We start from the raw sequence: 15,499 nt of genomic DNA on the forward strand, positions 1-15,499 counted from the left end.
ATTATATCACGTCTTATACCTATAATCTCGCTGATCGCAGGTGTCTGTCTTCACACTCAGATGAGATGGAACAAACTGACCATATAGAACTTTTTTTTTCTTCTTCAAATTCAAACCGAGCAATCCTATTGGCTGAGTATGAATGCAGTTACCATGGTGACAGAAGTAGCTGCACATTTAAAGGGACAAGATACTAATATTGTACTAAAGTGTATTTTATTATATACTTCACATAACTGACTGGGTACACCTTGGTGCTGGTGGGATGGCTTTTTTTTTTTTTTAATCAAACAACATGTTTACTAAGTACCCTATATTATATATATTTCCTATTGCTTTTTACTTACTTATAGCAGGGTATATGTTCATATTGTTTCTATCCTAAGTTTGTTGATTTTCTAATAGATGGTGGCAAACTTCTTCCTCGCCTTTGAAGCACAGCTTTCAATTATTCCTGTCGGAAACAAGGTAAAAAGCTTCGAGCCGAGCGCGATCAGACTCCTTCAGTCCCGCAGCAGGTAAATCTGTGACCATCGCCGGCACTCCTGCTGTTCCTAGTACCGATCCCTCTGAGCGGCTGTGCAGTAATGAAGGCAGGATTCACCCCAAACTTGCTCGTCTTTTTTTTCGATTTCCAGTTCTGGTAATTAGTGATACACATGTGTATATCCAGTGGTCAACTCAAAACCTATGTATGGAAAATCAATTGTTTGCTGTATGCATCTCATTTGTAGGATGCACACTATTCATTTCAATATGGAGCGGAGTAGGAGGAGACTTTCATTACTGTCGCCCTTTACTTCCTCCCTGCTGATAGGAAATGCCATGCTGTTTGCTTGTGTCCTGTGATTACAGCAGCCTGCAACAGTTTTCAGCGTGCACTCCCCGGCTCAGGCATCAAGCAGTAAATGATAACATTAAAACGCTGCTACCCCTTTGTTAGTCACTTTTTTATCTTCTTCCCCCTTCTACGAATGCTATAGTCCGTTATTCTAGAACTGCTCTGAAAATGGTTCTCTCTGGAGTGTTGGGATTTGGGTTTAGGGTGGGTTATGGGAATTGAAGTTCAGATACTTTGTTCATATTTTTACTATGGAATTACTATGTCATGTATGTTATTTGAAACATGGAATATTTGTAGTTGGAGTTTTTCAATAAAAATTATTTGATTAAAAATAAATATGAAATTAAAATTCCTCTGTTCTTGAGAAAGCATAGGATTTTTACTAAGAGGTAAATTGCACGTTCCTTGTTTTCCAGGCACTTTACATTTTTGCTAGTTTTGTACGATTACACAATCCCTTTTATAGGCCAGTGCCAGTTGTACATCTCTCCCTAAACTCTTGTTCACACTATATTTTAAGCCAGTTTTATTCTATGGTTTCTAGATGTTGTCCAGCTTTGATAAATAATTAGTATTTATACTTTTGCTTTTAGATAGACTTGAAGAATGCAGATCCGGAAAGGGTGGAGAAACAAATTGAGAAGATGTTTGACGTTCCCGCTAGTGACTGTATCCGGGTACGATGCGCTCCAGATCAAAATCATTCCTGTAGGCAAATTTAACTCCGCTGTCTGTACCTTGTCTTTTTATTTTTTTCTACAAAATGTGGCTGGAAAAGGGGCAATGTAGTGAGGAATTTACATCAATTTTTGTGTTAAAAAAAAGCAAAAAACTTTTGTGACGCATCATTTTTGCGCAAAAATGTGCAGCTTCCTATTTTACAGCACTCTTGCCACTTTTAGAAATTGGGCTTGGTAAGCCACACAGGTCTAAGAACGACCCATTGGGGTTTTAGGTGTTAAAAAAATGATCATATGAAAGATTTTGTGATCTGCGGTTACGTGATTGTAATAACAACATTAAAGCCCCATTCAGATGTACAGGTTTTATCTATGAGAAACTGAGCAGAACGATATATAGGTTTGTGGGAGAAGATTCAGTATAAATTGTAATTTATTCATTAGATTTGAGAGTCCTCAGTGGTTGATACCTTTAATGGCTAACTGAAAAGATGGTAACAAATTGCAAGCTTTCCAGACTACTCCGGCTTCTTCATCAGGCAGACCTGAGACCTGAGTAGTCTGGAAAGCCTGCAATTTGTTACCTTTTAATGGCTAATGGAAAAGATGGTATCAACCACTGAGGACTCTCAAATCTAAATACTCTTCTATCTACTGGCTAATACGGTACAAAGATAGATATTTTTCCTGTATCAATTTATTCAGTGGAATCCTGCTGTTTGTACAGATGAGTCCAGTGGGCGGTCCTACTAGTGATTGACAGCTATCTTTGCCTGCATGGTCATACAAGGAACTGTGAATCACTTAGTAGGACCGCCCACTGGACTAGTGTACATACGGCAGGACTTTTCACTGCATAAAATGCCAGTTTTGCTGACTCTCTTCCCACAGATATGTCTATCAGTCTGATCAACTTCTCTGCTCTACAACACCCCCTACAGATCTTATACCATTTCAGCATGACAGGTTCCTTTAATCACCTGCAGATGACATAAGTAGCCATGTTCTGTGTGGCTTACGGAGGGGCTTGATTGCTTCTCAGCTTCAAACAGGTTTCATTTCTTCTGATTCGTTGTAGCCGAGTTCTAAACTGTATTAAGAAATTCATTTCTCTGTTTATTTCTATTAGATGTCGGGGAAGCTTGGAACAAACGTGGAAAGTGTTCTTCAAGAAGTTGTCAGGAGGCTTCCACCGTGAGTACGGACTAATGCGGCTCTATCCATCTTCTCTTTATTAAAGGGAACCTGTCACCTTGGAAAATGCTATGTACCTGCAGGTATAGGGTTAATCTGCAGATAAATATTGTTACAATGCTGCCCGGCCGCCTTATTGATAGTGTAGGTACCGGGAGAAAATTAACTTCTTTCCTCCCTGCAGCCGCCGGCCTTCACTCATCGTTGTGCACGGAGCGGCTACAGTCTTGGATCACAGCACCGCTCGCTATATCAGGGGCGACGGCTGTAAACCCGGCCCGGATTTTGATTGACAGCTTGCTCTGCACAGATGCGCTGCAGAACCACTTAGAATCTGAGTGAAGGAGTAGTATGTTCACAGATAGAGAATATGGCTCATCCACGTGCAGATCTGCTCCACGTCCGATTACATATTTGTGGGAGAAACCCTAGTGGCAGCCTCCTATTTCTGACATGGATCCTCTAGCACTATTTGTGAAACTGCGGCTCCCAGCATAACTTGATGAGAGACCGTCAGTCTGCTGGGACCTGTAGTTTCACTACAGCAGGAGTGTCACAAGCTGCGGACCTCTGCTCACTCCAGCACTGGTCGGCATTTTCAGCACGTGAACGTACGCTATGCTTTCTGGAGACACAAGGGTGTAGATAATTTTATCAAACCCTTGACTGTAAGTTTGCTGAACCCTAAGTGGATTATATTGTTCCCACAGTTTCAGTTTTGGACCATTTAAGGGGAATTTAAAGGGTTCTGGCCACTGATTTTCCTTAAAGGGGATCAGTATCCCTGTATGTCTTTGTATATACTTGATAAAGACCTATAACAGGTCGAAACGTTATGTGATGGCGGAATAAACTTTGTCTTTTGGAATTCATCACCCCGGACTGAACGCTGTTTACTTACCTTTATCCCCTTTAACAGGATGTCTTATTCTTGTGTTTTAGTCCCAAGATTGAAAAGGGCAGCCCTCTTAAAGCCCTGCTGTTTGACTCAACGTTTGATCACTACAGAGGCGTCGTAGCAGCATCGCCCTGTGTGGAGGTGACGTGTGTAAAGGCAATAAAATCGTGTCTGCCCACTCTGGCAAGTGCTATGAAGTCAATGAGGTTGGCATACTGACCCCAGAGGAAGTGCCAGCCGAAAAACTAAGTTTTTTTTTAATCATTTTATTAGCCTTTCCCTGTCTTCACCAATCAGCCCTCTGTATTGATGATCAGATCAAAGATGTAGACAGGGATTGTCTCACGCTGCATCTCCTTCCTGATTGTATCACTGAGAAGACAGAAGCTGCCCCATCCCATTCTCCAAGAAATGCAGAACCCAATGCATCTGCTGTCCGTGATCCGCTTATTGTCAGAGGACATCATTAGGGACTGCATTTTCTCATTGCTTAAGAAATTGTTGGGGGATCCTGCTAATTGCCGGTTGCATGGATTTATATAGTGTGACCAAGTTGTCAAGCACTTTTCCAAGTAATGCTAAAATCGCCTGGAAAGCGCTTGACAACCCGCATGCGAAATCACATGTGCAAAACGCGTGACAAACGCTTGTCCCTGGCTGAAAAAAATGCATGTAAAATCCGCATGCCAGGGAGATACAGAAACGTTCAGGAAAAAAACCGGAGCATTTCTGCATCGTGGGCACACAGCCTTAGAGTGCCGCTGTGCAGGCAAAGACTGCATCCCCCTCTTTCTGAGAATCAGTGGGGCTTGAAGGGGTACGGCCCCCCATCAGTTATAAAGCCATGTCATGTCATCAATCATATGAGTGTTATGTGGCAATGGCATTGTCTTGACAGCCAAGGATCCTACTGAAGGCCTCCATGTCTTCCATGATTGTACAACTATGAAGCCCGTCCCATAACTGGGATTAATATGAGATTGGTCATTTTACTCTACACTGTAGCGGTAAAGCCATTGGATGTTTTCGGTGATCTGAGCCTGCAAAGTTAAATTCTCCCGTTACATCATTTTTGGCTTCACCACATCTGTTCGTGTTAAAACTAAAAAAAATATCTTCTAGAAATCCTATCGAGTGGATGATGGAATGAAAAAGAAAAAAAAAGATGAAGCGGCAGAATCTCTGGAGTTTATTTTGTTCACTTTGCCTCACCAAGAAAAGTAATAAAAAGAGATCAGAAAACATTTATAAAAACTACAGCTCTAACTGCAAAAAAAGCCCAGATACAACGAATCTACTGGGAAAAAGCCCAGATACAACGAATCTACTGGGAAAAAGCCCAGATACAACGAATCTACTGGGAAAAAAGCCCAGATACAACGAATCTACTGGGAAAAAAGCCCAGATACAACGAATCTACTGGAAAAAAAGCCCAGATACAACGAATCTACTGAAAAAAAAGCCCAGATACAACGAATCTACTGGGAAAAAAGCCCAGATACAACGAATCTACTGGGAAAAAAAGCCCAGATACAACGAATCTACTGGAAAAAAAGCCCAGATACAACGAATCTACTGGAAAAAAAGCCCAGATACAACGAATCTACGGAAAAAAAAGCCCAGATACAACGAATCTACTGCAAAAAAAGCCCAGATACAACGAATCTACTGCAAAAAAAGCCCAGATACAACGAATCTACTGGAAAAAAAGTTTTATAGCTTTTAGAAGGCAAGGATAAAAACAAATTGTAAAAGTGAAGATTATCCCACATGCACTTTGTCACCCAAGGATCTGCATAAACTGCAGCCGGCCCATCTCAGCACCACTTCTTTTGTTTCTTCTTTTTCCTTATTGCTTTCTGTGTCTTTTTAAAAGGGTTTTTCCATCATTTTTTTAAAGTAATTTTTTCCGATATCCAAATCATTTAAAATTGTGTACGACCCTGTGCAGGATATAATAGAGCGACATTTTAGCACACTAGGAATATTCTTATAGTGCCACTAGATGGCGCTCTAATCCTGCATGCAGTACTGATGCTCTCGGGGCTGCTTTCTATGAATATACATGGATGTTTGGTGCCCAGGAGAGAGCAGAGCTGAAAGGGGAATCTGTTAATAAAGCAAATAAAATGTCAATATTGTGTTATGGAAAGTTCTGCAAATTAAAATACAATTTTGTGTTTTTATTGCCATTCAATACAAATCTGTTGTGGCCGTATGATGGTTCTCAGCTTGTTACAGTGTGATTAGCAGAGCTCTCTGATGTGGTATTTAGGCTCTGGGAAGTTATAACATATATGTTGATAGATCCAAAATAGTTTTACATCCAAAATTCAGTGCTGACTAATGTCACAGCATTTCTGACTTAAATGAATGTAACTAGATGAAATACTATTTTTGCTGCATGCAGCCACCACCAGGGGGAGCTGTTGACATGTGATTATGTACAGCTAGTATTGGACCCACCCGCAGCAGTAGAAGTCTGTCTCCAGTGAGCGCCCTCTAGTGCCAGCTGTATATAGCTGTAGTGAACTCATGCAGTGCTGGGTCTCAGAGCCGTTGCTACCTTCTTTTATGGCTGATTTGTACCTGATATTCAATGTGGAATTTGATGAATCTGCACTAATTGTGAATATATATTACTCTCATTGTTTCTAAGATATGCTGGGCAAGTAGGTTATCTAATCGCTGGGATGAAGGACGCACAGGAAGCACAAATAGGAGACACTCTGCATTTACTGAAGCAGCCAGTGGCTCTGCCCGGCTTTAAGCCTGCGAAACCCATGGTGTTTGCAGGTGAGTTGAACCCTAATACAAATTAAATGGTCCCTGTACTTGATCTCATTCGATAGATAATGTGCAAAATCCCTTTATAAAGTTCAATTAAGTTGGAGTTACTTTTCAGGGGTTAGATAACCTAAAAGTGTCGGCCGGTAGGGTCTCCCTTCTGTCTAAGTGTAATTTGTCTCTAGCAGCAGAAACCCCCCTATATGGATTACCGGAAGAGGGGCTTGGCCTTTGTCTCTTTGCTCCTGCCTGTCAAACTGTATATGCAGGCATAACAGAGATGCAGCATCTCAGTTAATTGTAGGCATCTCATTAAGCAATGGCGGAAGCAATACGTGCTGAGTAATGAGAGAAGGGATGTCCCAGGACCTATAGTGCTGACAGAATGCTGATAAAGAGGAATCGTCCACTCCAAAAGAGTGGATGGCAAGTTACAGAGCATGTGTATTGGTACTGTTCCAGGACATACTGTTTTATCTACAGTCCATTTAGAATCAAAACTCTGTTCTACATAATATTGTACATGGAACAGAGTATTATGACAATGTAACTGCAACACGCATCGAAGTCAAAATCTAGGCAGAATTACACCTATAGCCCCCTCAGACTATGCAAAACACCAATTGAGCTTTAACAACTTCAGCTCAAGTGCTCAAAAACTGTGTAACGGGGTCGGAAAGCTATTGTACAGTATACAGTATATATTTTATTAGCGTAATATTAAGACCTGTATTACAAGAGCACTTAGTTCAAGATTCAGCCTCCAGATGGCGTGACATCAGAGATTAGACACATCTGCAAGAGCGTCCTCAACAATGAATATATAGTCAATCACAGGGACTAGACGTGTAATGTATTAGTACAACAGTATAACGAGTGTTGTGTAGAGATGAGCGAACCCGAAGTGTAAAGTTTGGGGTTCATACCGGACACCTAGTGTCCAATGCTGAACTCCGAACACTGACAAGTCCGTTTTAAGAGTGAGAGACCTCCTAGCCCTTACTACGACCATTTTACAGCATCAAAGTTTGTGCCTCCATTGACTTCTATGGGGTTTGGGTTCAAGTTCTGGTACCCGAACCGAAGTTTGGTCGAAACCGAACATCCACGGGGTTTGCTCATCCCTAGTGTAGTGTAAATTCTACGTATTTTGCGCCTGAGTACCAGTAATGAGGAGATCCTTACCCATTATGTGCCTGCCACTCTCCTAAACACGCGTTTCACTTTTTTAGCTTCTTCAGAGGGACACAGAGTATACCAAACACTGCCCCCCAGGCACCAGATGTAACCCACTGTATCAATTCCTTTAAGGCTAAAGTTACAGCTATAGAATAGATTGACCTTGACAATTCAAGTGCTTTCTTGTGGGAAGTATGTGCACCTCCCGATCATTTCAGTGGAGAGCGACCATTCCCAGCCACCTCTATTGAGAATCCATGACAGGCACAGGCGCTGTACCCTCGCCTGTCACACTTTAGTAATCCTACTAATTCCTTGTAACAGCCAGGAACGCCTCCATGATTGGATTAGGAGCGGTGATCACAGAGTAGATAAATGCCAGAGAACCTTTATTCTGCTGCCGCATTTTTCATCCCATTAGACTCGGCCTATTTTACCGAAGCCGAGATAATTGAGGAGAGATGTAAGGAAGGAACCTCACGATCCTCCAGGACTAGTCAGCTCAGAGCCGTGACGTGTGGACAAGGTTTTTCTACATTGTCAGGAATTTAGGGAGCGCTGCAGCAAGGGGGTTGGTAATGACACGCCACCGTGATACATAATGCATGGACTGTCTCCTCTCATTTGTTCTTTGAAGCTTGTTTTCCTCGTGAGTGATGCTCGGCGCATGAGAAAAGCCCAAACAATTAACATCAAATGGGTTTTCTGCGATTTGTAAAAAATATATAGCAGAGAGATGGGAATCTAGGAATGATTACATATGGAATAAAAAAATAAAAGAAAAGACCTTCTCAAACTCTGCCCTTTCAGAATCGCGGCTCTCACGGTCCCTGCTCACTTTTGGCAGTGACCAAATCCAGTATATCATTCATGTGGACACTTAAAGTGTATCCGTCATTTTAATTTTTATTTCATAAATCAATAGTTTACGTGAAAATAGGAAACTTTGGAATATATCTCATCAAAGAAATTTGCTTCTTTATTTACTAAAATTGATCAGTCATCATCAAGTCTCAATTCTGAGGTAAAAATTTGTATTCAGTGCAGACAGACTTTCCCATTACTGAGATAGGAGATGGCAGCTGCTACTGATAAGGGGGAGGAGCTGTCTCTAGCTCCTCCCTCTTCCTGCCCACATAGAATTGTATCAGTAGCAGCTGCCATCTCCTATCTCAGTAATGGGAAAGTGTCTTCACTGAATACAGATTTTACCTCAGAATTTCATAGTGAATGATACATTTTGGCAGAGAATGAAGAAAATGTCTTTCATAAGATATATTACAAAGTTGTTTAATTTCATGTGTACTCTTGATTTATGAAATAACAATTAAAAGAGGGTTACTCTCTAAGATAATCGGGTGCCTTAAAGGTCATGTGCTGGAGATGTCGGCTTCACTGCTGAGGTCAATACTAGTGTTGAGCGAGTATGTTCTATTAACCCTTTCACCGAGTATGCTCGGGCCGAGCTCCGAGTATTTCCAGCTGCTCGGTGATATGGTTGAATCGCTCCCGTGTGCATGATTTGCAACTGTTTGACGGTTTTATTACATGAGAGGAATGTCTATTTCTTACACATTCCTCACATGTAATAAAACTGTCAAACAATTCAACCATATCACCGAGCAGCTATAAATACTCGGAGCTCGGCCCGAGCATACTCGGACAGAACATACTCGCTCAACACTAGTCAGTACCTTAGTCACATGAATGATGTACGGAAAGCCTGCAGGAAGTAAGCGGAGACCAGTGCGGACTACCGGAGCAATAGTGATGGAGCCATGGGGGGAACAAAGAGGTGAGAATAGGGATTTTGAATTGAACACATTCCTTGCTGCTTCCTGAGTTTTTGGAAAACCAATGTAAGATATGTGCACACGGCGTCTCTTAGATTTCGGTACCGCCACTGAGATTTCCCAGACAAAGCCGCTTGAGGAAGACCGCAACGGTCGTTTTCCTGAGGTGTCTTCTCCGGCGGCTTTGCAGCGGCTTTCACTTTACGCTGGTAACTATAGAGAGCAGGCGGCTTCCTAGCGGAAGACACTCAAAGAATGAACCTGTTCCTTATTTTAACCACTTCAGTTTCCGAATCCTAAAGTGGTTAAAAGACATAAGACAGAAGATGTGCACAGCAATGTTGCTTTGACATTGCTGTGCATTATGTTCATATTATGGGGCGCTTTATCTGGCAGATTCCAGGCTGAAAAAGCAGCCTGGAAGGAATCCACTTGAAAAAGACGCCATGTGCGCACACCCTTGGGGTAAGTTCACACACAGTATTTTAATGTGGATTTTTTTATATGCATTTATTGAGTGGCCATACCCACTCCCAATTGAGTTGTGACCACCGTTCAAAAACTTGGCAAAGTGTTCCCAGACGGGCAAAAAAAAAAACCCACAAAATTTTAAGCAATTTTACACTAGAAAACGGACGTAAACTGCTGGATGAATCGGCCCCTTCGTTTTCTGAAGCAGTCAAAAAACTCAGTGTGAACATACCCTAAATGTGGTTTTTGGAGCAGAATCCACTTCAGAATATTGTGTGAACATACCCTAATGGTTTCTTTTAACTTTCTGTTCCAGTTGACCAATCCGAATACAGCAATTTGAAGAGTGCGCTGGAAAAGCTGACCTTGAACGATTCAAGTGTCTGTTAGTCGGGACAGCAGTGCAGCTCTGGGTGCTGGCTGGAGGTGCGTCTTCTACTGCCATTATCTGAATTATTTTATATCACTATATATTTTATTTCAGTCATTTCCTATACTTATGATGAAAATATACCGTGCGGGCATTAATGTGTCCTACAGTGATCATAAGGGCACAGTTATCACCTACGGACCGATTAATTGAGCATTAGATAGACATTTCAATAACTTTAATTTCTGAAAAGGGGTCATTTGTGCAAGTTTAATTATTGATATAGTGTGTAAGGCTGAAAAAAAAAACGTCTTCAGCTCAGAAAATTCTTTTGTAACAATGATCAAGAGGAAAGCAAAAACACATTGCAAGGTAAAGTCCAGTTTTTGGCAGAGCAAACCACTGGGTCAACAATTCATCTTGGTAATGTGTTAACCACTTGTATAATACACTCACGAATGGTATCTAGTCCCCTAGTGAATTCAGCAGAGAGTTGCACAGTCTCACGCTCTTACAGTAAAGAATCCTGGTCTTGGCCCTTTTGTTATAGATACGGTACTGAATATATTACAGTATGTCACTCCTTAGCATTTTTTTTTAACTAATAATTTAATCATAATAACTAATAATTTTAACTAATTAATTGTATTACTCTTTCCTTGTATTGCAGTCCACCTATTCCATCTTTGCTTTAATCTCCCACCTTGAACTTGCTAGACCTCGGCTTTGCCTTTCTTGCACACTGGTGGCCAAATCTGTGCACCATGTTCCATATGGAGTCTGACTAGTGAAAATGTATTTTTCATTGTTAATTCACATTTGTCCCTTCTCGGCCCAAACCTCCAGCTTATCCAGATATGTTTGTGACATATTATCCTGCATTTCCATAGCCAGGATTGTCACCGGTACAGTATTGTGTAGATCTGAATCCTCATATCCTCATCAATACACATGTACATGTACACATGAGCCTGCTGGACTTCCCATAGAGAAGTCAGAAATGGTTTATTACCACCTCTGCCTTCCTGATTGTTTCCTAAACAAGTGCTGTGCGTATAGTTTAGGAAGCAATGGCGGTGATCATGTGAGTACCGGTTGCTGGCAGCATGTGTTGCTAGGTTAGCCCCAGATTGATTCAGCAGTTTTCAGGAAGTTGAATTTTGTCATGTTTTGTTATTACTGAATTTCCCTGTAACTGTGCCTGGCATATAAGCCCCAGTTACAGGGGAATTCAATACTGACAAAATGGAGGCAAACGTTATTTGGATGACTGAACCAGAGACATTTTTAGAGATCTTAAAATCCCATGTACGGAAAAAAAAAATGCCTGGTGATGATCAGAAATGATCTGGTCTTGAACTGGTTTGTAGTTCAGTCTACAACCTGCCTTGTGTATAGTAGGCAGTGCAAATAGCGTGGTGTTTCTCTATTATGATGAACACCGCGTTACTGGTACTTTCCAGAGCAATTTCTATTAGAGTGGTGGATACCTATCGAGCACTAAGTAGTTGCCCATTTTATTAACACTTTCGGTATACTTGCCTCTCTATAAATTATAACTAATGTTCATGTCCTGCACAGGTTGGGCTTCCTGGGGCTTTTACACATGGAGGTGTTTAACCAAAGACTGGAGCAGGAATACAATGCATCTGTCATAATGACGTCCTCTACAGTCCCATACAAGGCTGTGCTGTCCTCTCCAAAGCTGATTAAGGTACTTTCTGTCTATGGCTTCCATGAAGCAGTAATGCCTTATATGTAACCACTCTGCGCTGTATTGTGGGCCACTCTGATTTGTTGTGCCATACCCCAAAACTAACTATCAGGGTGTTTCATTATTTCTGGGGGAAACAAAATCAGTAAAATTGGACTTTGATTTTGAGATGTTGACATTTTTTGTTCAGTATTTGCAGTTGAAGTGGTTTTCTGCTACTGTAACATTAATGACCTAATTCCAGCACTGGTCATCAATGTCAGATCGGTGGAAGTCCCAACAACTGGCATCACCAACAATCTGCTGTGTGCAGCGGTGGCCAGATGGTGTTCGGAGCGGATCCACACCGCTCCAGCATGCTGGTCACTGGTCACTGCCGGGTTCTGCAGATCACCTCCAATTGTATGATCCCATCTAATTTTCCACATTATTTCTTTAGGAATATGGAGAATCGGAGATTACTATTGTAAATCCATCTGAATTTCCTGACAAATCTGTAGTAAAGGAATATCTTGAACCTATGATTTTGGGTACAATTATCTCACCAGATGACTATCTTGGAAAGATCATGTCGCTGTGTCAGGTCAGTGACCATTGGATCACAAAATTTGAGGTGATGACATTGGGAAATTATATCATAAACATTAATTTTTCAAACACTATATATGTTATCTTACACTCTCCATATGTTAAAGGGGTTGTCCAAGACTTAGATATTGATAACTTATCTTTTGGATGGGTGGAGGTCCGCAGCAGCTCCCCCGGCAGCTGGGTGTACACAGTATACGGAGGTGGAAGACCTGAGCTCTGTACACTGTGTAGAGACTGTTATCAGGTTCTGCATCTCTGCTCTTATTTACTTCAGTGGGAGCTGAGCTGTAGTACCTGAGAATGGCCACTATGTGGTGTCCTGACTCCATACACTGTTCACTTTTGGGTGCCATGTGAGCTGCAAACAGTGGATCACCGAGTGTAAGAAGCCCCCTGATCTATCAAAGTCCTAGATAACCCCGTATAATACAAGGACGGCAGATTATAGGAAATGTCACCCTATTTTGGGGTAGATGTAGCAAAACTAATGTAGGAGCCAAGTTGAGCAGAGACACGTAGCAGGCAATTTGGTTTCTGCCACCCTCCATTACATCAGGTTTCCACTCCCTTTTAATGTAGTGGTAATGTATGTAGAAATAACGAAGACCGGATATACCAATTGTAAGTCAATGGGACCCACAAGGATTCATTTTGTTTCATTAGAAGACGGATCTCTTGGTCCATGGCTCCATGAGGAATGGCAGCTGTTATGCCAATGTGAACTACGTTCCAATAAAGCCAATTGCTTATTTCCGCAGACCCGGCGAGCAGAGCAGAAGAGCTTTCTTTACATAGACGAACACTGGATCATGATGAAGTATTTGTTACCTTTGAATGAAGTTGTGGTTGATTTTTATGACAACTTAAAATCCTTATCTTCAGGATATGCAAGGTGAGACCTACAAAACCATGCAAAACCTTCACCCCTTCCGCCCGGCCTTTGCTGTTCCCAAACAAGATATATCTATATAGTCAAAAGATGGTACGATTGTTCTACATTTTCTTCTTACTCAACTCCAAGAGACTGACAGTCTATTTGGTCCAGTTTGAGGCACATTATCACAAGAAGATCAGATGCCCCATAAGGAGGTCTCCTAGGGCTTTCTCTAGGGGTCTCGGACTCTTTGATGAATAAGGGGCTTATGAGGTTTACCTTCTCCAGCAGCAATAAGTGAGAGTACATAAAACCGTACACCATAGCAGGGTGTACATAATCGGGAAAGGAGAGCAAGAAACCAAATCCGTTCCAAGGTCTCAATCTTGACAGCGTTTAGCAACCTAAACCTTGTGAATCTCAGTGGTGCTAGGCCAGGAGTATCGAGCCAAGAAGCCCATAGGTCTTCACGTTTTTGCAGAGAGCCTGGAAGCTTTTGTTGATACGGAGATCACATCCACTGTGTTCATCATAAAACATTAAACTTTACAATTTACAAGATTTAAAAGGAAATTGTATTTTCAACCAGCTTTACATAACTTAATAGAACAGGAGATTACTAAAAAACAAAAAAAAACACCTTGTAATATATCTGATCAGAGAAATCTGCTTACTTCTCCACTCCCCTTACCTCCTGAACTTGTCATAAAAAAAAAACCTCAAATCTAACTTGCTGGGAGAAGACGGACAGCAGGCTCACTGTGGTGTCGTGACGCTGCCCATTATAATCTATGGAGAGTGGAAGGAGTGAGACGCAGACTGAGGAAAATGAGGGCTGAGCTTCCTCTTAAGTGCTTTACCTTACATAAGAGCTGGATGCACAGCTACACAGCTCCGTACCGCTGTATAATGTTCTTCTCTCTACTTCCCCATTACCCTGTATTCTATAAGCCCTTGAGGGCAGGGTCCTCTTCTCTGTACCAGTCTATTAGTTATATGTATATAAACCTGTTCACATGTCCAGCACCCTCGAATTAATGGTGCTTTAGAAATAAATAATAATAATGTCCTCCATGCTTCTGCTTTGTCATCTGTGTGCTAACTAAGGAATAAAGAGCAGGAATCCCTCTGTAGCTGCCAGGATTCTCCTCCCACCAGTTCAGCATCTGTTGAAAATTAAGAAATAAAGCCTGCAGAGGGGAAAACTGGTGAAAATGCAGGAAAACAAGTCCTATAATGGCCGGAAAGTGTCATTCCTTATGCACAAAGACAAGACTGGTTATTCGGAAACATTACTTGAAAGCACAACTAAAAAAAAAAACTAAAAAAAAAGTGAAGTTAAGTATTGCACCACCTGGTGTTCAAAGTGTGTATCAAATTGCATGTCCATCTAATAAGCTTAATGCTAATGGACCTATGTCCCCCCATCCTGTCCTCTGCACAGTTATCCTCTGTTCACTGTAAAGGACCAATGGGAATAGTTTCCTGTGCACGGACACAGAGATCTGGCTGTGGAGACTGAGCATGTGTGGCCCCTAGCACTTTTTTTTATACTTATGCTATAAAATCCTATTCTACTGGAAAGTGAAAGGGGTATCCCAACAAGAGACGCAGTCTATAGATTTGTCATGTATGACACTTTATGGGATATTCCTATCAAAGGAAACCTGTGATGTCTTCCAAGTCTCCTAAACTGTTATTATCCTTCATTATGATGCAGGAACCAAAAGTTGATTGCTACGTGCAGTAAAAACATTTCTTACATCGCTGCTAGCAGTATGCAAATTGGCTGGAACTAGTCCAGAGGGGGGGGTCTATTGGCTGGGACTAGTCTGGAGGGGGGGGGGGCACCGGCATCTATTGTCTGGGACTAGTCCAGAGGGGGAAGTGGGGATGCGCAATCTATTGGCCGCCAATACTAGTCCAGAGGGGGGTGGGCATCTATTGGCCGGGACTAGCCCGGCCTCATGTGCTATAATCATGCCCCCTCTTTGTGACTGAAGAAGAGTTCAATGTCCCTGTCATAGCTTTAGTGTAAGACGTCACTCGCTTCCCAAAATCTCCTGCACCGAGGCTGTGATGGGGACAATAAAGAAACATCCAA

General features: G+C 41.8%; 1 pseudogene; it reads left to right on the forward strand.

Moving 5' to 3' along the window:
• Positions 1–405: 405 nt before the first annotated feature.
• Positions 406–13,417, forward strand: LOC141230065 (translation factor GUF1, mitochondrial-like; annotated as a pseudogene).
• Positions 13,418–15,499: the final 2,082 nt, after the last annotated feature.

The sequence above is a fragment of the Phyllobates terribilis genome, unplaced genomic scaffold (assembly GCF_046119375.1).
Source record: "Phyllobates terribilis strain yellow unplaced genomic scaffold, ASM4611937v1 Scaffold_490__1_contigs__length_1340456, whole genome shotgun sequence".
In the NCBI taxonomy this organism is placed as follows: Eukaryota; Metazoa; Chordata; class Amphibia; order Anura; family Dendrobatidae; genus Phyllobates; species Phyllobates terribilis.